The sequence below is a fragment of the Aulonocara sp. 'chitande type north' Nkhata Bay genome, linkage group LG9 (assembly GCF_057382095.1).
Source record: "Aulonocara sp. 'chitande type north' Nkhata Bay isolate Kocher_YH1m ecotype deep benthic linkage group LG9, A_spYH_male_GT1.1, whole genome shotgun sequence".
NCBI classification, from domain to species: Eukaryota; Metazoa; Chordata; class Actinopteri; order Cichliformes; family Cichlidae; genus Aulonocara; species Aulonocara sp. 'chitande type north' Nkhata Bay.
In genome coordinates, this window is record NC_141352.1 from 36,982,857 (window position 1) to 37,005,513 (window position 22,657).

The 22,657-nt window shown below is 42.6% G+C and overlaps 1 protein-coding gene across 2 annotated transcripts in view; it reads right to left on the reverse strand.

Annotated features, from left to right (window-relative positions):
- Positions 1-21,894, reverse strand: part of znf438 (zinc finger protein 438) — a 54,494-nt gene extending 32,600 nt beyond the window's left edge. The window contains exons 1-2 of one of the 2 annotated variants that reach the window (XM_086307327.1): positions 21,763-21,844; positions 9,234-9,377 (exon numbers count right to left, since the gene is read on the reverse strand). The gene's annotated coding sequence lies outside the window, so the exon portion shown is untranslated. Of the gene's footprint in view, positions 1-9,233; positions 9,378-21,762 lie in introns of both variants that reach the window. The other variant, XM_086307326.1, reaches the window with a different exon arrangement.
- Positions 21,895-22,657: the final 763 nt, after the last annotated feature.

The following is a 22,657-nucleotide window of genomic DNA, read 5'->3' on the forward strand; positions in this document are numbered from 1 at the left end:
CTTGGTTAATCCACACTCAGTATTTTGTTTTTCAAAAATATCATCCAGCCAGATAATCCTAGCAGAGCTGTCACTATCACTACATTAAATCTCTTTGGCATGAGCCGCTTTGTTTACAGATTTCACGCTGCTCATTTCAGTGTTCGCCTCCTACAGAGGGAAGTGAGTGTGTTTGATTTAGAGGCAGATGAAATACTAAAGATGGCATAACCGAACGTGTGCGGTTCACCTCTTATTGCAGATGAAAATAAGGAGGAGGACAATGACGACTCCCGTGCCAAAATCTTTCATCGAAGGTGATGATAGTCCTGCGCTGCCAGGAAGCTGTGACAGCATACAGGAGACAACATAATAAAACTAAACTGCACGGCAACAACAAAGAAAGTCTCACTTTTAGCAAGTCATGCTCACTAATTTTACTCTTGGTCTTTAAAAGAGCAGCTTTGCACAACAGTTCAAACTAATTAATATTTATCTCATGCCGGGCCTTAGTTCATCCACTGTATGAAACCAGCTGTTTTAGGTCTTGTCCCTGTGTGTCTAGGACACAATTTTAGGTTTAGCATTCTTATACAGGGCTTTCTATATGTGAGGGCACATGTAAGAATCACGTTTCTAGGCTTTTAGTCCATTTTCAACCAACAAATCATTGAGTTGACCTTCAAGGCCTTGGTGGATTGTAAGCCTGACTTTACCGGATTGTTAACATGACCCCACTCTACACCCCTACAAAATTTGATCACAGTATATCTGAAACTTTTCCAGCTACTTGTTTGCGAATAGAATGTCAGCAAAAACCACCAAAAAAACCTCCTTGGCAGAGATAAGAATAGAGAAGCTGTCTGAAACTCTGAATTCACCACTGTAACAGTGTATTTCAGAAAATAAAGAAGGCCATCTTAGATAAGACACTGAGGCACTATAAGCGTCATATGATTTGCATCGTTGTAGCTGTAAAACTGTGAGGATGACCACCATCACTGTGAAACATACACTCTAAAATCCCAGAGTTGCTCAGCGAGGTCACAGCATCCAACTCCTGTGCTGCCAGTGACTTTGTCACCTCTCCTTTCCATCAACAGCTCACTGAATTATGTGACATTTTCATTACTGGCACGCTACCTGGTCTACCTCCAGGTGTGCATAATGGAGACAGCCTTGGAAAACCACCATCTCCCAGCATGCCGTTGGGAATTGGACCAGGAAGGAAGCTTAGAGCCGATTACCAGGCCGAGAGGCAACCCAAACTGTGTCATCTTCCCACTCCCTCAGCACAGAGCCCTCACCCCCCTGACCCAGGCCATCATGTGCCCGGGTGAAACACGGGGCACGTCTCTGGGACAGGAACCGCACAGGAAGCAGCGCAACTCGACAAGGACGGAAACTCGCGAATCGGGGGAGAGGGCTGGTGGTGAGAACAAATCGCAGAAAAGTAAACTTTTCCACCAACGCCACATCGCAGCAGAGGAGAGGCAAGCGGGGCGGGGGCACCGGCGCATTCCTCATTTGGGGAAGCAGCTAAGCTGGCTGTAGGAGGCGGCAGCGGAGGGATTTAGCGGGCCTCAATAGCGAGGATGAAATGAAGACGGGCTCGCGGTGTCGCTTTCAGAGGATGCTGCCAAGAGTCGTCACATTACTGATACAGAGGCAGGAAAACAGATTCAATTAATACACTGCAGCAGACAGTAATGCTGGACTCTTCAATCCAATCCGCTTAGAGAACATCTTAATAGCGCATGAGAAGGAAGAATATTGTGCTAATCTGTCTTGTCTGCGGAGCGCTCCGACATCCCCCATTGATGTTGACATCCCTTTAACATGAGGTTAGTGGGTGTTTGGCCTCCCCTCCAGTCATTTGTGAGCTGCAGAGCCTGGAAATGATTAGGCCTGGGAGGGCAATTAGCCGGAGCATCGCCGAGCTAAATATAGTCCAGCTTGGACTGTTGCTCCTGGGTCACATCTACACTGCAGCCTCTACCCAGGCATGTTAGCGCAATCTGGATCCCGTTTTGTTTTATGACTGATGCGAAGGCCGCGCTGACTCAGGCCAGATAACATAACTCAGCCGTCGATCAGGTGTCTCCAGGGGAAAGGGAGTGGGAAGGAATCGCGTAAGGAAGAATAAAGAGATGAAGTTTAAAAGAGAAGCACATGTTAACCGTGATGTTCAGAAAATACCAGTCGACTCTATGAGCTGTACAATCGAAACCTTTTGGACTTCTTTCGTAACAAGCTGCCTAGAAGCATGGTTGGGAAAACATGCTTTCCCACAGCCTTACAGCAGCTAAATGGTATGCAGGGAAAGAATTCTTTCCCATCGCACAGCTCCCTGCCCCGCCAGTCCCCTCTAGTATCTCCAACCCCGAGTAAAGAAAAAAAAAAAAGAAGAAAAAAAGGGGGAGATTTTATCCTTAAAAACAGGAGGTTCGCCCACTCGTACACCTGGGACGGCTGTTGGATGGAGGAGGCAAGCTAGAGGGTTATAAGAGCCTGGGAATGTTTAACATCAAGAAAGCAATCAGAACGTAGCCGGAGCTCTGGGAATTAAGACAGGAAACATGGAGAGTAACCCCTTCCAGACCGAGAGGAAGGAGAAGAGGAAGTGATTTAGGTTTGGTGGCAAATTCATACTGTTACCTGAAAGTGTAAACTTCATTTCCGCAGATCTAAATGAAGCCATTTCACAGAAGGACTTTTTAAGGACCTGAAAAGTTTCACTTGTGCCTTCTTAGCCAGATCTCTGCTGCCTACATCAGTGATCACAAGGCTGATGAGGGGCTCAAACATAATACAAGAAAAGCACTGGAAAAATAAAAAAAAAAGCTCAACATAGGCTCTGCTTCAACTTCCCCATCACTGGTTTGACCTGGTGTATCTTTCAGCACAGTATACTTGTGTAGACCGAGGTGAAACATAAGTGGAAATGTTCTGGCACTACACTGAGCTCAGCACAAATTGTACAAGACAGCTCAGGAAACAGAGGTTTGCTTTGTGCCCTGAGCAGAGAGCATTTATCATCCAATAAAACCTGCAGTAAGAGACCTATTCCTGCACTGTCCTCTGACCCACAAGTGGCATCAAACAAGACCAAGTGCCCATAGGAACTCAGGAAATACATGATAGCGAGAATTTTTTGGTTAAATTTAACTTATAATTGGGAAAATAAGTTGAAAATCAACACGTAAATTTTTTTAAACTTGGTCAAAATCCTCCCAGCTGTATAGAGTATTTTCTTGGGTCTCCGTATCAACTTTGAAATTCTAGTATCGTGACAACCCTATAAACTATATCAGTGGCCTCACCCCCAGACTCTGTTTTCATTATGGAAAGCATGACAGTGGGATTGAGGAGATCCTTAAAGTGTTCCTTCCATCACTTGACCGTAGCATCAGTTGAGGTCAACAGCATTCCCACTGTATCGTGTATAAGTAGAGCACTGCTTCCCCCTCTGACAATTTGCAAGAATCATTTTGAGGCTGACAAAAGTGTTGATCCGTGGTCTTAAACTAATCCCAGGGGAGTGGGCCTTCCGGTATCTGACCTGGTACCTCTCCCAGCATCTGTCAGCTACCTCTAGGGTCCCACAGGCTAACCAAGTCCAATAAGACCCCTCCGTCAGCCTGACAGATCCTTTCTGGTGTTCATCACCTGGATCTGGGTTTACAGGCACTAACGATTTTGGACTCCCTCAGATTGCAATCGAAGCTCTACTGGGAATTAAAGATCTCATGGACGGGCACCTCAAGCAGACATACCCATGCTATAGCTCCACCCACTTGTTCTTTTAAACCTTTTGTAAGCTGCAAACAATCACTAGAAATCTAGCTGCTAGTGGCTGGTAGCAATAGGTCTCTAACTTTTTCTGACATGCCCCACTTTCCAATTTTTATGAATTATTAATACTAAAAAACCATCCAATCTGAATTTTTGTTGACCCACAGTTGAGACTTACAGGCTTAAAGTGAGGATGAGGAGAGCTAAATGCCTTTATGAGCAGAAATTTGTTTTTCAAGCAATCACTGTCTTGTTTGATTTTCACAGTTAACAAGCTGCGATTTCAAATAATGGTCAGACTAGAAATCTGCCCCAAGCAGCAACATTATTGATTACTTTTAAAGATGAATCAGTCATTTGTTGTGTCCATAAAATGTCAGAACATAGTGAAAAATGGCTGTACTCTCATTAAAGCCTCTCATTAATAATGCCATCACCAGTAATTATTGGGTATTATTATTAAATTAGCCATTTTTTTCAGTTGCTTGCCCAATTATTCTACATCCAACTGCTTATACACCTACAGTACATTCACAGTATTCAGTAGATCTCAAGATATTTTTCTTGGAATCACAGACTTGCTGATGGTGCAAGAAAAAAGTAAAGACATTCACAAAGTAATAAAGATTTAACATTTTGAAACATAACACATATATGCAATTCTGTCCCAGTTCAAGTAGGAAAACCTCAGGACCGGGAAACAAATAGTTTGAAGGAGAAAAACTGTACATAGCAGTGTACCAAGCAGTAACTTCCAGAACAGGAAAGTAAAGCCAATACTGTAGTTAATCAAATACCCACTTGAGGGTGTCTTCAAATGTGAATCAATGGGTTTTGGGGAGTTGGAAGCCCGATGGACTGAAAGTCGTTCCTGTTCCACTTCTTTGAGGTCTTTTTGAAGTCCACCGCCTGGGGTGCATGCGCAGTTGGTTCATTGTAATATAAAGTGTCTGTGGATGAGCGTCTACGTTCGAAACAAACTGGCACGGACGTGGACATCCACATGAATCCTCGTTGACACAGTCTGATGACAGAATTAACAACACTTGGACCCAAAAATGGACCCAAGCGGACTCTAGCAGACTAGAGAGACACGTGAAGTATAACGCAGGCCATGTTAAAATTACCAAGATCAGTGACAAAATAAGCATGTTTAGGGTCAGGTACAAAAATTTGTTATGGTCTCAATAGCCAATTTCCCTTTTCATCAAAACTGTACAGGAAGGTAGCCATCTGCTGGACTCACCTCCGTTAAGTCTCATCTTGAACTGTGCACACTCTGTGCTGCTGATGCCTTTGAGCCTTTTGATCGAACAATCTCATAATAAAAACAGCATGCTGCGCGGTACAGCCTGCCCAAGAAGCTCATGCTTCAGTTTTAGTGAATGAAATTTTAGTATTTCATTTGTCAGATATGTTCGGATATTTCGGTTTATTTCACACCTCAAACATTTAGTAAACAATTAAGCAAATACAAGTAATCTGCAATAAATTACAGGTAGTAAGAAAATAAACTACTAACTTTTTTACACTACGTCCGCACCTACACGAGTATTTTTGAAAACGCAGCTGTTTCGTCCACACGTAAACGGCGTTTCGAATCACCGAAAACTGAGATTTTTTAAAACTCCTTTTTTGTGTTTACCTGTGGACGAGGAATACAGAGTTCGTCACACAATGTCAAAAGTATGTGCCTTCCACGTCACGCTGTGCGCCACGTTATTGTTTACATGAGATGAATTGCAGAATGGCAGATAGAGACAAAATACTGTTAATCTGACTATCTTCGGTTTTTACAGGCTTACATACACACGCAGCTACTGTTCTTCTATTTAGAAAGGCAGAGGCGTCACGGTGTGATTATTTTACATGTAGTTGGTTTTTTTTCCTGTGTAATAATATTCAACATTGCTATCAATACACTTTTCAAAACATGCCTCTCTGTGCAAAATGGGTTTAAAAACATAAACAGCTGTGGGATCCTGTTTGTCCGTGATTTAGACGGGGGGAACAAATCGCGGCAGGATCAGCCTGATGTTATTTATATCCCGCTGTAACTTTACTGTATAAAGAGCTAAAATCTCCAAAATGTCAGGAGTAGTTAGTCATTACAACGAGTGTTTGTGAACTAAAAATCAAGAATGTGGGATACTGTTTGTCCGTGATTTGAAGAGCCCAGCGAAAACCAATTCTGCAGGGGAGACCTACCTCGGCACTTGTGCAGGTGAAACCAAAGGGAAGATTGGCTTCACTATATTTTCTAGTCTTTGGTTTAGAATGAAGTTGGTTTGGAAACATATTCACTGATGCTTCATCTCCTGCTTTGCGTTTCTGTGGCCGCCCCGTGCTAGCAGTGTCCAAGCGTTTTGTTTTTTCTCCCCCTTTTCATTCCGCCCCCCCTGCAATGGCTCTGCGCCCCCCCTAGGGGGCGGGCCCCACACTTTGGGAAGGTCTGCGTTAGCTGGTGACTCAGCACTCCAACCCCCCCTTGCTCAAAAAAACCCAAAAAACCCCAACTAAACTAAACTAACTGCAGCTAAACCAGAGAGTTCAAAATCCTTAGAGACACTGCAGGGAAACAATGCTACAAAATGCCCTTTTTTCATGAATGAGTTTCACAATAGAGGTCAACCAGTCAACCACTCACCAATCCACAATCTCTTTTACACTTCCCTTAATTCCCAACAAGCTTTCTACTTCTAGAAGAAACTCAGGAAAGAGACAGGCATAGGGAAAAGTCTAAACAGTACATGCTAGCACCACCTAAATAGCACCTACCAGAAAAAGCACACTGGGCATAATCCCAGCCATAAATCGTATCCACTTCTTGCCCACCATATGAAATTCCCTGTAAGCCCTAACATTATGGCCATACCTAAAGATAGCAGTCCAGCTTGTAGGAGCAGAATAAAACTGGAAAATACATCCATCATAAAGAGGAGGAGGTTATTTTGGCAGTGTGCGGAGATGATAAAAGTGCAGACATACTCAGTGCCCCGTTTCTAAACTGTTTGTTAATCTATCATTTGGCACAAGGAGGAATGAGATAACAATACGACGTGGCTTACGGTGAGCGTGGCCGCCGTGCAAAGATCGAAGCGTGTCCTTGGAGTGACATTATTTATTGAAATAAATTCACTCAAGCTGAAATGTGTATAGCGAATGCATTATGAACAGCGCTTCTGATGGAGTGGAGAGCGCATTAACTCACCGTAACATTGCCTTGCTCTTTTCAACAGATGTCCCTTGTGTGACACACGGCGGGGAAAAATGGAGAGGAAAAGGTCTGAACGCTTTAAATTAGCCCTTTCACAAATGGAAGGGATTTTCCATTTGATGGCCTATTTGAACGTATAGACAATTCTGTGAGCCGAGATTCCGATCTTAATTACTTCGTTAATTAGCTGTGATTCATGGGGAAAAGCCTTGCCCTACCCAAAGTCCCTCTGTATTGCTTAGGGGGTTTCCAAGAAGCTCTCACATCCTCACTGACTTTTTAAAGCACCAATCTTGCACTTGTGACACTGTCTGCCTTTGCTGAAGGGCCCCCTCCCCAAAAAAGAAAATGTCAGCAAACCCCACAGAGCCAGAGAGCCTTCGAATTCTACTGCCTGAGGAAGGCGAAGCAGATCGGGCCTTCTGCTACTCCCCGTCATTCCCTGATCCACCACGGACTCAGATCACAGGGATGCATTCCACAGATTTATGTTTATCGTTTTCCAATGAAAGAGTGATAGCCGGTGCAACTGCCCTGCACTGCTCCTCTCTCTCTGTGTGATAAATATAAAATATGGCCACTCGTGCTGGCTGCTTAAACTTGGCCGATCGTTGGAGCATTTAGTTAATCGGAGAAAAGCAGCATGAATAAAAAATAAATAAATTAAAAAAAACCTCTCAGGACAAAACGACAAGGCTTTGTCCAAACACCCCAACAAGAAGTTCTCACTCAACAAGATGGATCAAGCCTGTTCCCTGTCATGCTGCATCCGGATTATGTGCCACCTACAGCGCTTAGTATCTCGGACAGCCAGGGCAGAACTTGGGGGGGGGGGGGGGGAGTAGGCGTTCTGGCATGCAGGTTAGCTTTGAGAGAGCAGCAGGCTAACAAAAAGGAAAGGTAAGGTCCAGCTGAGGCAGCTGCTTGCTATTACTCCATCCCAACCCCCCCAACTCCACTCTTCTCTGGCAGGAAATAAGCAATCATTTAGTACTGACAGGTACATGCTGAACTGCTGCTATCTCTGCTCTGAATCCAACCAAAAACTGGATTACAGCAGTTTAGTATTAACCTTAAGCGTCTTAAATATCTGTGCCGAGGTTAGCCTCATGGCTTTTAGAGTGTGAGCATATATTTTCCTGAGCAGGATAAAACGTGAAGTAACGCTGGCGTTCCACACTGAAGTGAGAGAGATCCAACTTCTGCTTTTAACAGAAAAAAGCATCTTGCACAAGGAAAGATATCAGATTTAAGTGTTTTCGGTGCGTGCGTTTGTGTAGTTGCCACTGAGACAGAAAAACATAACTGCAAACAAAGAAAAAGAAAATAGAAGGGGAAAAAAGCTCTTCTCAAACATGCAAGGTGCTTTTCTGGTTGTGAAAAGCAGTAATTTAGAGGTCTCTGGTGAGCCGCACAGGGTTCAGCGTGTCCAACAGGATTCGAAGTGTAGCTGCAGATCTGCCTTAATGCACTGCCAGGTCACCGTTTCTGTGTGAAAATGGCAATGCAAGGACAGTGTGACTGCTTGTAGCTTGGGGCAAATAAACAAGGTGGTAGTAGAACGAGGGAGGGGGGGGGGAGGCAAGAATGACTGCCAACCGGTCATGCTGCAGTGTAAATCCATGTCTGTTAAGACTCATTATGGGGACTTCAAAGAATTTAAGAGATGGGAACAACAGCTTCAAGCTGCCATTTCATTATTGAACCAAATGGGAAAATGTGATCACAGATCCCTCTTTGTTCCTCCTTATGGCATCAAAGAAAACATTACAGTGTTTGCCACTGAGCTAGATTGAGTAGATCTAACTTGTAAATATTAGTTTACAAGTTTCTCCTCTTGTCTCAGTAGTAAGCTGCAATTAACTCCAACTCCGATGTCACGGAGTTACTGTTCTGCAGCCTCAGCACAGAGGAGCGTAGCTCTCCAACCCACAGCTGACCTCCAGAGCCCAACGACTACAGCTGCCAGCTGCAGTCCATGACAGTGGAGTTAGGGACCACATCCGTCTGCAGCAGCAACAACATGGACAGGCCAGCCGTTAGATTTAAAAAACAGAAGAACAACTGAACTTTCAGATTCAGGGAGGGTTGCCCACCAGGAAACTGATCACAGACGAGTTGGGAGAAAAGAATGATAAAAATAAAAACACGCAAAGAAAGTGTATGTGTGCAAAACAATATGTCGTTATCATTACATTATCATTTTAACCAGTTAGATCACTACCAGATGTGCTATGATTACCAAGTGAAATCTTGAGAAGTTCATCCAAGTTCATCCATCAGTTCATCCTCAAGTACAAATACATCTCCTCCTGGTGCTCCTGAGACATCACATCCAGAAGAATAGGATGGACATGAAGTCACTGTGGTAAAGTTCTTCCTTTCCCTAAAGACAATGTTTAAGAAGTGAAGAGAATAGGATCGATGCACCAAAAGGGAAGGAACAAGCTCAAGTTTACAAGGTTACAAGACTCCTTTGGAAATATTAAAAACATCTAGACAGAACTAGTTATAGCTCACAACAAACAATGGAAGGAAAATTAAAAATAAAACCATATGCAAACACTTACTTAGATTGGTGGTAGATCAAGAAATTACACACGAACAGAAAAAGCACCCATATAGTTCTCTTATATGACTGTTAGGATCAGCCTGCTCTTATACTAGCTGTAGCCTATGGACAAACATCCACTACCCTACTCAAATCAATGGGGAAAAAATCATAATAAAACTATATACTTACATATGGTATAAACTGCTTAGTGCTTTCAGCCTACATGGAGAAAATCAGTTGAGTTGCAATCAAAACTGCAGAACCGAGAACATGTCAAACTTTGGTCAATTTCAACTAAACTATAAGCTCAGGAGGAACATCAGTGTGGTTGAAAAGAAGAAAAAGGTTTCTCTTACTCTCCTCATAAACAGGGAGGCTGTACTGAGGGCCAACCTGGAGCTATAAGTGACTGAGTGACACTATGACACCCACAGTGCCCAGCCTGCAAGGTTTTTGTTTTAGGCCGCTGCTCTTCACCATCTAACTAACAGAAACCAATTTTATTCTTCAATACACAAACTACAGCCAACACACAATATAAATAATAAGTAAATACATTTAAAGTAAAACAGAACTTCAGTTTGCACTGATGCTAAAAAAAACCTATAGTCAAATTATACCTTAAGTGACAGCCTCTTGGCAGCTTTATATTCAGAATAACAGGCTACAGACCAACACAGGAGATGTAGAGAATGCAAACTTAATATTAGAAGACAGGGCAATGAAACGTCCTCCCTTTAACTTAAATAGCCTCATCCTTGTCCTAAATTTCCCAAATGTATTATTCTTTCCAAAGAAATAAATCAAATCTAACATTAGCATGGCTGATGACACCGTGCCAAGGCGGCTAGGGCAAAATAAAAATGCCCACATACAGATAGGAGCAAACAAGCAGTCAGCTCTGTTGTTCTGTCTGCGAAAGCCTTGCAGGCCCTCGGGCTCGGGAACCACTTCTCCCACTACAAACAGCTCTGCGCTCGGGCCCCAGATGTCTCATTACTGTAAAACAAGCAGAAAGATGAGCGACGTACAAGCCACTGGCCCACAACGCTGCCTCCCTTTCAATTAGAAAGGATTAGCTTAGCCTGAGCGGGCCTTCCTGTGCTGTGATATGCTACCTTGCCTCGTGCAGGACAGCCATATGTCAGAGTTAAATAAATTACAGAGGAGCTGAAAAGCTTGGCGATAGCAGAAAGGGAGTTATGGCTCCACTGAAGTGCACAACAGGCTTAATGGGAGTAGGATGCTATAGCCTCTATAAAACTTTACACCCAATGAAAGGGGGCGTGGGCAGAGAAACAGGTATACGCCTTCCCCCAGTGACTGCCATAAATTAGACCTATAGGATCCCACAATTCCTCGGTGGATTTAGCAGTTTTACTCAGCGTGCATCAATCAAGTGATAAAGCCAAGCCTGTGAAATTTCTGCAGCGTCATGTTTTGGCTACACAAGCTGGACAGCTCTCATCCAGGCCCCGTGACACGCTGTCTAGGATGGGAGACCAAACCTAACGGGATAGCCAGGCCCTCATACTGCCTGCATCAGTCACTTTTATGGGCACAGGGCGGTGTGGGCTTTAACAAGACATTTTACTCGTCAAAGGAACCGACATTACATAACCATAAAACGATGAGGCCCACAAATCACCCGTCGACTTGTGACGCATGGAAGGGCTGGGCTTGTTGTGTGGCTCACAGCTGGTACACAGTCTGCACAGTCTAGTGTTTGTGGGTGAACTGGTAACGACAACAACAAAAGATCCCCAATGCAGCCCGTTTGCTCTGTGGGCCAGGCGAAAGCAGCCCAAGTGCTGGAGTTACGACAGCGTCCCACATAGAAACCAAAGTAAAACTACACTAACCCCTCTGCCCACCACGCCACATCATTTTCCAGGGAGTCTGTGCCATAGCTGGAGAGACTCCACTGACCAGGGGCGTCTGTGGTTGAACTGAGCTAGTCTGCAGGTCTGGAGAGGCAGGCAGGCTCCGCTACACCCCTGACATGGAGCACCATCGCAGGGGGAACGTCTGAGTAATGGCGGGGTAACTTGATCCAGGGCTGGGAAGGAGTGGGAGCAGCCCTGACGCCTAAATCATAGCTGTGGGATGGAGGCAGGGAGACACACAAATGTGTCTGGAGGAAAGATATGCCGAGAGATGAGAGGCTGAGGAGACAGTGGGTAGGGCAGGCAGAGAAATGAGCAGCAAGAGGAGAGCGGAGGGGAGGGAAGGTGAGATGGTATATCTGGGAAATGGCCAAATGACAGGGGATGAAAGCGAACGCCTCTCTTCTAACTTTCATGCGAGCGCCGTGCCCGCCGCCGGAGTGGGAGGGGCCTCGGAGGGACGACAAGGCGTGGGTTTGGGTTTCAAATTCTCAAGCCCGTCTCAAACAGAATAAACACGCGTAGGCCCAAAATGACTTCCATTTTCCCTGATGTCTGAGATACTTAGACTGGCAGACATAAATAAATATATCCCTCTTCATATAGGCCAAAACATTTAACCGGGAATTAACCTGCTCTACGGAGCAGAAAGCAAAGGATCACTTTAACACTTACAGAGGCTAGCATAAAATAAATGTCAGTTACGTGCATCATTTTGCAGTAACTTCACCAACTAACAGGACATAACTGGCCTCTACAAGTTTCCTCATAACTGCTCGGATCGTTTGCTCATACCGAGGCTGCTAGCTTGTGGCTAACTATGAACTCCAGCGTTAGCCCCTTTTCCTTTATCGGCTTCTTTAAAATGCTCACGTTCAGCTTGGTGAGCATTTTAAAGAAGCTGATATCTGTAGCCCCATTTTATTTTTTTAGAACAACTCCTATACTCTCTGTTTCTCATAAAAACACGACATAATATCAACATTTGGAACAAGAGAAGACCAGACATATTTCACATTTTATATCAAGGAAAATAAGACACTGTAACACCGGTAACAACACAACAAAGTGTGTTAGCTCTGCTACTCTAGTAGAGTTAAAAATCAGCACTGTGTATGGCATTCAAACTCTTAAACTGTAAGATTAAACTGCCTGCTAGTCCCTAAAGAATGCTTCTTACACAACATTAGTGATAATTTTAAGTGTCATGACTCGGGTCCTGCTTTATTGCGAGATGTGTAGAAAAACAGAACAGGGTTCACACAGAGTGGAGGATTGGGGGGGGTAGTAGGAGCACTATGCCTTGTTTTTGTAGGGGCCAACAAGAACCAGAACAAATGAAACCTACTTGATTCATGCTTATGGATTTATGCCCAAAGTAACCAGTTTAAATGTCATTTATTTCCTCTTAAGACTCAATGAAACTGAGACTTTTTTTAAATAACTTTAAACTTCAAAAATACTCTTGTTCTTCTTTAGCAACCATCAGTATTTGCAAAACATTGCAGCAAAATTAGACCTTTAAAAATACCCTGCTATACACATTTAAAAAACTCCAATACAAAAATAGAGAATGATGAGAAAACCCCATGACTGCACCAACTCATAGCAGGGCTAGGCCACTAAACCACTTCATGATCGTGGCAGAACGCAGCTTCCTTTTCCTAAAACCTTTATATACAAACAGAGAGAACATCCTGCTACACATTTTTAAGAGCTGTTTTCAGTTGGAGGTTAAGCTTGGGGTTAAGGGCTTTGATCAAGGGCACCCCAGTGTGGAGGTATTGCAGAAAAAGGTATATACACTTTCTCACTAGATCTGTAAGAGCTGTAATTGAAACTCGTTATCATAAAGCACCTGATTTGACTTGTGACGCATCACACTGACAAATCTAAAAAGTACCACTCTGTAACCGGTAAGTACAGGGTCGGTACTGAAGTCTACTCTCATCAAAACACTTGGTGGCATTTTTGACCAAAATGGTTTGCTAGAAGTGGAACACAGCCAGGAACTATGCTAATACTCAGAGGGGCAGCCTAATATAATAATATACCTTAGCTGCCTGCAGCCTACAAATCCTGTAACAGTCGGTCATTAGACTTCACATGTAATTTTCAATAACTTTTCTTGGAAACAAGAGTCTAGCAAGACCAACAATTTAGCCGAGAAAGAAATGCTCACCAGACTATTACTGAACCACATCCTCCTTTTTTTCCCCATCCACAATATGGTCGCCTATTCATTATTCAGGCTAGAGATGCACTTTCCTTGTTCTTCAATCCGCCACTCTTGACTTCTTTGGGCAGCACTTAACAGATGCAATGCATATCATCTGCACAGAATTCAGATAGAACTGAAAAAAAATGGGGGGGAAAGTGGGCTAAATGGGATGAGAAACTTTAAGGTTTTCTTTTCAAAACTCACACAGGAGAGTTCTATCTTTTTAGGAAAAGAGCTGCATGTTAATTCAGTTTTGCAGGGTCTATATTGGGCCCATAATGTAGACGCACCATAACTGAGAAAGTAGGCCAAGCCTTCCAGCAAGTTTCAGCTCAGAAAAACACAATTATTAGCAGCTACACAGTCCGACCTGCGAGCTAATCCATGCAGAATGACGGGCGGAATGTTAGGCTGTATTATCATATCCCTCGTGTAAAATGTCAACAAGTTTTGGGAATGCTCTCAGCTTCTTCTTTGTTACTCTACTACTTAGGCTGTTACTTCAAAGCTTGGAAACAGAATGATGCCTGAGTGCAGAAATCTGGTGTGTGCATGTGTGTGTGTTTGTGCGTTATGGTAACCTGATCTTGGTTATGATTGAGCGGAAATGTTAGACAAGCATCTAAGTTTCCTCTGCCTGCTTCCACCATCCTCATCTAGCCACATGTGAAACCACAGCTTAGCTGCGCGCCGGCTAGAACTAAATGCTCCAGTTGTTGGCGCTCAAACATGTTTACACGCTGGATGCTGGGCTTTGCATGCCAGTCCCTTGCTCATATTCTGGGAGCAGGGGGTGGTGGGAGATGTTATCATGTAGCACAATTCTTTTTTTTTTTTTTTAATCGTTGAACCTTAAAAGTGTGAGACATTTCCCACAGTGAGTTGTGTGATAAAGGAGGTCGTGCGTGCGTGCGTGCATGTAGGAAGACAGAGAGGGTGTTCCTCATGCTGAGTCATCTGTAGGCCAGAGCGCGGCTCTGAGTCGGCGAAAAAAAGAAAAATCTTTAAAAGAAAAATGTGTAGGCTAACCAATTTTCCAAGTGAGCAGAAAGCTGCTCTGTGAAATGAACAATAAAAGTAAATGCAAGTCATTTCCCAGATTTACCAAAGCCACAATCAAAGCTGATTTATGAGTACGTCATTAGCTTTATAAGTGGATATGTCACATAATCTGGCAGCTAGCCTAAATGAAGTGCACACTCAGTTTACGCTGCCGTGCTCAGCTGGAGTGACCTGCGCTCATGTCACATGAGACAGTCCTTGCAAGGCAAACATAAAGCAGCCACTTAAAGGCAGAGAGCGCCATTCTGCACATCGCAAAAGGGCCACTTCACTCGAATTAGGTCAAATCAAAACATTTTGCCACTTATCTAGCCATGCAGGTCTGATGTCTATTAGCTCAGATTCTACTGTTCGAGGGGATCCTGGGTGCCCGTGCCATAGCCCTATGATTCTTCTACCGGGGTTAAGCTATGTGGCATCTTACTGATATTTCAGGAAGTCCCACAACAGTTACCCACAGGAAAGATACACAACAGAGCAAACTTTAGGGGAATGTCCTAATTAAATTAGTCTAGCTACGAGATCATATACATTTCTAAATCCTGGTGACTTCCTTTTTGAGTTACTGCATTTACAGAGATTTTCAGAAAACTTGACCTCTGACCTTGAATATGAGGTCACACATAATTGGAATTTTTAATACATACACTACCGGTCAAACGTTTTAGAAAACCCCAGTTTTTCCAGTTATTCATTGCAATTCAAGTCATTCAAGTTTAGTGAATAGTTAAGTTAAACCCTACAACCATAATGGGTGGCTGTGGCTCAGGTGGTAGAGCAGATCAGCTACCCATTGGAAGGTTGGTGGTTCGATCCTTGGCTTCCCCAGTCTGCATGTCAAATATCCTTGGGCAAGATACTAACCCCAAGTTGCCCTCCAATGTGTTCATCAGAGTGTGAACGTAGATTAGTTTGCACTTGTGTGAATGAGGCATGTTGTATAGAGCGCTTTGAGTACTCTGGGAGAGTAGAAAAGCACTATATAAGAATCAGTCCACTTACCATAAACCACCTATCTAAATGTATTTATTTTATTGAGACCTTTCCTCTTTCTTTTCACTTTTCCTTACACTTAATTCTTTGTACAGCATACAAATACTCATTTTCTTATGCAAATATTGGCAGGGTGCTGCCATCACACCTCACTGCTTGGGTTAACAGCGCCTGCAGCTTTGATTGGGGATCCTGACCATTTTGGTGATCAGATAATAGCCTTGTGTTTACAACATCAGAAATCATTGAAATACATTCATTACAATACTGAGTGAGAGTGGAGGAGATCACCAAATGTTCTGTTCAGCTCACAAGAAACCAAAAACTACATTTGCTATAACATGTAATATATCGACTACTGTCTCTATGCTGTCTGTGGCAGCTTTGCTATAAAAACTACTTTCAGTAATGTATCCATTATGTTTAATTAGTCATCTGACTAATTGTCAGGAATTTCTTCTCCAGTAGAAAGCAGTTCCAGAGAAATCTTCAGATTTTCCCATAGAAATAACGGCCAGGGACGCACACAGCAAGGATTTCACAAATATTCAGGTCACTAAGAGTGAAAGGCAGCCAGCTGCTCTGCTGCCTTTAATGCTTCATTTAAGTTCACAATAAATATGCTGCGCTCGTCTCCGTGGGCATTTTTTTTTATTCTAAAGAAGAGAGTAAAGAAAATGGCAAGTGCAGCATATTCATTATTACTTTAAATTAGCTGGAAGTCCAGCAGTGCTTAAATACTTTTTTTTTTATTTTAATTTTTCCTTTTTCAGTTTTTCCTTCCATAAAAGACGTTATTACCCAGGGCCAAAGGAAACACATTAGCACCGTAAATGTTTGATTGACAGGGTTTATTTAGATAGAATAGAGTATTTATTCTTATGATACAGTCATAAATAACAGGACAATACACATTCTGATGACATTCTGGGGACACGTTTATTCCTTTTAAATAAGGGAGTGATTCATTTAAAATGTTAGCATATTTCTTTCTCCATCAATCCGAGAGAACATTGCATATAGGGCTGCTCGATTATGGCAAAAATGATAATCACGATTATTTTCACTGAAATTGAGATCTCGATTATTTGACGATATTTATTTAACCCTTTAAGACCTACTATAGAACCAAGTCCGCCAGAGCTTATATTATTTTTTTACATGTTGTAGTGCCATTTGTGGGAGCATTTCAAGTTGCTAAATAACTGTTATAGCCCATATTTTAATAATATGTATGCATTAAGTCCATAGTAACTACATTAATTGCAAAAAAGTGCAATAAACTACAAAAAAATTTGAAAATCATTTTTGTTTTTTTTACATATATTTCTATTTGGAGAAATTTAAGAGGTTTATCCCTCAAAACTTTAAATACAAAAAAGTTGCAAAAATAGTTTACAACAACAGGAAATTTATTTTGAGTGTCTTCATAGTTTTATTTTGGAGATACACCAATTTTTATATACTGCAGGAAAAACGAAAAAACAATCCTATGATGCAAATTTGCAAAGAAAACAGCAGGTGCATCAAAATAAACTATTTCCAGCAGTGCAATTCGAGTTCTAAGCATCCCAGAAACTATTCAGAAAAGTCAAACATGACCAGTAGAGGTTTTTAAGGCCTACAAGTAAAAAACTACAATTTCCGCGAAAATGACGTCACTTCCGGTTTCGGCCAGGAAATGGCAGACATGCGACATGCGACAGTTATATTATACTGAATATTATACTGCAAATTTGCAAAAAAGCAGCATATGCATCAAAATAAACTATTTCCAGCAGTGCAATATGAGTCCTAAGCATCCCAGAAACGACACAGAAAGTCATAAAGTCAAAGATAACTTTTAAAAAGACGAGTATAGGCCCTGAGGCCCTGATAGTGAAAAAGACTACATTTCCGCGAAACTGACGTCACTTCCGGTTTCGGGCAGGTAATGGCGGAAATGCACAAGTTCGCGCTGACGTCTATTCCAACGTAGGAAGTGTTATGAACAGCTGATCGGATCGGCAAAGCGTGTTTCTGGAATATTATGTTTTTGTTCCTGCAAGCGCTTTTTATGCAATTTTTGCAAAGCTTTATGTGGAAGGAAACCGTGACCGAGGACAAGCTGATGGCATCAGATGTAAGTACAACTCCTCCGGTTTATTGCGCTAGCTTACACGGTTCAGGTCGGGGATTTAAAAATAGTTACACAAAACGGAGTGTGCTGCTCTGACCGGCTTTAAAGGGTTAACAATGACTTTAAAAAATAATATAAAATAGTGTGCAACACCACTGAAGTTTTTTTTACCTCTTTTCAACCAACGGCAGTCACTCTCCTCTCCAAATAACTTCTGCTTAGTTTTCCGAGCTTCCTTCGGGTCCTCTTAATCAGCGGTCTCCAACCTTTTTTGCGCCACGGACCGGTTTATGCCCGACAATATTTTCACGGACCGGCCTTTAAGGGGTCGCGGATAAATGAGGGAGGGGCTAATAATCGGCTCAGTCATTTTTAATGATCGTTGAAAGCCCAGATCGTAATCGTGATTAAAATTCGATTAATTGAGCAGCCCTAATTGCATATACTATCAGTTTAACAGTGGACTGTCCTAACTTTTGTTGCTGTTAGCTGGCTAGCCCCTGCCAACTGCATGTTTTCGCTGCCATTCCTGTGACCCGTCAGATCTCTTTACTGTGATCAGCTGTGAAGTGGACAATCACACTAACCAGAACCTGCATCTGATGGAGAGCTGATGGCATCGAGTACATCATGTTCAGCAAGGCAGCAGTGTAGGGATGAAAGAGAAAATTCCTCTGTTCATCTATTTGCCAAAAGCTACTGGATAGTTTGAATATCTGCAGACAACTACCTGCTAAAAAGTATTAATCAATAACTTGGTAGCTCGCGTCTTATATTATACATACACACGTAGACAGGACAGAATTATTAAGTGCTGCAAAACAGAGCAAGGAATTAAACACAGCTTTTCCAAGCATCCTAGTTATATTTTGGATGCTTATATTATTCTACTAGAAATAAAAAAAATTCCACAGCAACAATAACAATAATTATTTGTTTTTTGCCCGTTACAGTTCAAACCTTTCCTGAAGTTTGTATGCTGTGTATAAACTGGAAGCTCACTCTCAGTTTTAACTTGATTTTACAAACTTTGAGCATTACAAAGTTAAATACTCAGCATTGGTCAGTTTTTCAGGGGGGCTAGTATTTTGTCAGGCTAAAAGAGGTGATGATAATGATGACTCCCTCCTGGCTACTCCATGCTTTCATTCACACACTATAAAGCTGCATGGCCTGGATATGACATCCAGGTCCTAGGCTAGGACACTGTTTGTAGAGAGAGAGATTTTTCTGTCAATTCTTCAGCTTTTCTTTTCTTTTTTTGGTTTCATTGTTTTTTCTGTGAGCCAGCCAATCAGAACAGAAACAGAATGCAGGATTTCCAGTGATGACAACAAGCTCAATCACACTGGAGAGGCTGGTGGTAGGAAACTGAGTGGTGGCGGTTACTGTTTGTGAAGCATGTGTTGGAGGAGTTTTGTTATGAGTGTAAGACCTCCACCAAATGCAGAAAGTCATCTTCTGATTTGAGTGGCATGACCTGTTTTCCATCATCAGCACAAATATCGCTGAAACAGCGATTTCTGTGAATAAAGGGTTTTCCAGTGAAAACATTTTTTCTCTGCACTTCTGAATTAGTTCTCACGGCATCAAATCAAGCAGACCAGCAAGAGGAGAAAAAGAGCTCTTCTCTAAAACGCTGCCAGCCAGGTGCTCTTGAGCAAGGCACTGAACTGAAGTCTCAGACTTTCCCACAGTAAAGATAGAGAGTTACAGCATCTTTATTATGTATAAATAAATAAATACTGGGCTGCTGTAGATGGTGACCATAATATATAGCTGTGTCTAGAAAGAAAGACCAAGAATACTGGCTGGAACATGTATACCACAGCAAGACAGATTTCCAGCTCCAAATAGATGGCTCTGACTGGCGGGGAATTTTCTCCCTCGATCCTCTCCAAAATCCGTCATTAAAACATCTTTAAAAGCATTTAATATCCACTTTCCATTTTCTGTGAAAGAACTGAAAAGGGCATCAACAGCAGCCCATCGGCCTGTTTACTGAGATCAGAACTGGAACCAAAAATCTAAAAACCACATAAATGTGTAACAAAGATTTCATTCCACTTCTAGTACATGTCTCATTGTTGTCATACTACAAATTCTCTGACTCTTCCACAGCTCCCATAAGCAGACAGCTGATCTAAAACTGAAGCCTGCCAATCACAGGTCTATTAAAGACGCCAACCCTCCTCCAGCCTTGGATTTCCACTGTGTGAAAATGTCACTAAGCAATGCCAATTAAGTCAAGAACCTTGACTTCCACATCAAACAGCATGCCTGAAAGAAGAAACAAAAAGAAGCCCTCTGTGGCTCTACAAACGAGCAGCGGGAAGGTTTTGCTGACTCAGGAGTGATGGTTCCACTGTGACGCATGGATGCGCAAACCGGGCCGACATTGGAAGAGTGATCAGAGGGAAACCTTACCTGCCATCTCATCACAAAAATCAACATCTGGATAAGCGAGACTGCACTTGGAAACAAGCGCTCTGGACACATGCAGGTAAACTGAGCTCTTCTGGGACTATCACCAGAGGTATGTTTGGAGGGGGGAAAATGAGCAGCATTTGATGAAAAGAACAGCTTGTCAGCTGTTAAGCACAGAGGTAGAAACATTTTTGGGGGTTGGACAGCAGCCACTGGCACTTAAAACAATGCACAGAGAGTGGGGAGAATGGGTTCCCCTAAACACCGTTTCAGAAATACTCAGTATTGCTGATTTCATCTGCTTTTATTCCAAAGCAGGAATACCACCATCTCCTGTGCCACTGCCCAGGATCGCAGAGTTGAACTGCAGGATGACAGACTCAGTGAGCGCCCATGATAACAATCAGATATTTTTCAGAAGATTCATGCAAAATAAGTGTTCACAGAGGGTGAATGCATAATCACATCACATGTGCACATTCCAATCTCCACTACAAATCAGACAGTTCTGTGTCAAGCACTGTACACAGTTTCACATAGAAAAGTGATTAAAAACCGATTAAAACACTCTGAAACAAATGGTGTGCATGTTGCAGATGTTCTTTAGTTCTGATCATCTTTTGGGAACCTCTTGAATAAACACCGCAGCTCTTAATCTGCAAAGGGCCTGAGGTGGAAAATCAAGTACGTCTGTTATTATCTACTTTAAAAATCACATATGCTATAATAAAATCACAACTTCTGACAATTAAGAAATGTTTTGGGGGCTGCATCTCATTGCACTGCTCCAAAAGGTCCTATAAATTCTTGGCAGCATGACTTGCAGTGTTCTTTATTTTAGATATTTGACACACATATTTGTATGAATGACAAAATCTCTGCCAGCCACTAAATGTCAGCTGGCATTATACTGCATATCCTGGCTAAACCCCTGACCCATCTGCACAGCCTTAGTTATAACGTCTACAGCAATCAAGACCGATATCCATCAAATTTATACACACTGGGGCTCCAGCTCGATCCTCCACTCACACGTTAAAAGCCCAGGAACTGAGCTGAGGGCAGACGTTGGGTTGCATTCAAAACAATATGAATCAGCCTAGTATCTGCTTCCACATGTCTCGGGTCTGCTTTGTGTCAGTGTACACATCTCACTGCAGGGAATCCTATCCTGGTGACGTATTTGTGCACAGCACAGCTGCAGGGTTAGCCGCAGGCCTGCTCTGCATTAGCTACACACAGCCTGTATGACATCGTAGTTACATTTCCTCTACCCACCGTGTGATGCATGAGTACTTTTACACCAAATTCCACACTTTCTGGAGACTGTTATTTCAGTTTGAAGCCGCTATCCACACTATAAATCAACACCAGAGCCAGGGATTGTTCCCGCTGCAAGTACAAGGCACCCTGACAACATTGCAAAGCGAGCCGTTTTCGGCCTTGTTTTTCCCCCCTGTAAGCTACGGGTCGGGTGCAAATGTTGAATAACCTTTAAACGTGTCTCACCTGGATCCCCAGTTATGTGGCGGATGTGCCCTCAAACTACAGGGTGGCTCATTTTTCTTAAAAACCTGGCAAAAGCGTCGATCCTCAAAACTGTTTCTCTACAGCCATTTTGAGCCAAACCATCCGCTTGATCCGGCGAGGGGTGATGAATGTGTGCGACTTATCAAACGCTTACGTTTCTCGACGTTCCCACACTTCAACTATATTTTAAAAGTTAAATAACAAACAATTATTCCACTCTGCAACTGGCAGTGTCAGTCTGAGTGAAAAGGGAAGAACATAATACAGTCGCTGATTTATTTTATCACCCCGTTTAGGCATAAATAGTACGGCCCGTGGGGACCTACTTTCCTCTGTTCTGTCAAAGCAGCCAATGAGTAGCCGTGTAATAACCTGTAGCAGCGCAGCACAGCACTGAAGCTGTCAGACAGCTCAGACACATCAAACATATAAGAGCGGGCTGGTGGGGGTCACTGCAGGACACGGTAACAGACGCATAACGGTGTTTCAAAACTTTAGAAGAAAGCACGTAACCACACATACAACTACTGTACGTGTGCAGTATGCAACAGGGTATTTTATTTAAGGCTGCAGTGACACAAGGGACCCCATTCCTTTGGAGGGGCCTCAGTCTTGCCTTGTAGGAAGTGTGTGCATATACCTTCTTACACATATTTTTGTTTAACTGAGTTTTTACTTATTAGTATTAGTAGTATATAAAGGTAGCATCTAAAACAACTATAATTCTGCATCAAAAAAATCACAGTAAAGATTGGGATGTCTCAAACACTGATGAAAAATAATCATTCACTGTTTTATTTTAATTTTATTTTGAAATTACTTAATTCACTTCGGTTTCCTACAGATTTTCTGTTGCATCTGAGTGTCTTTTCAA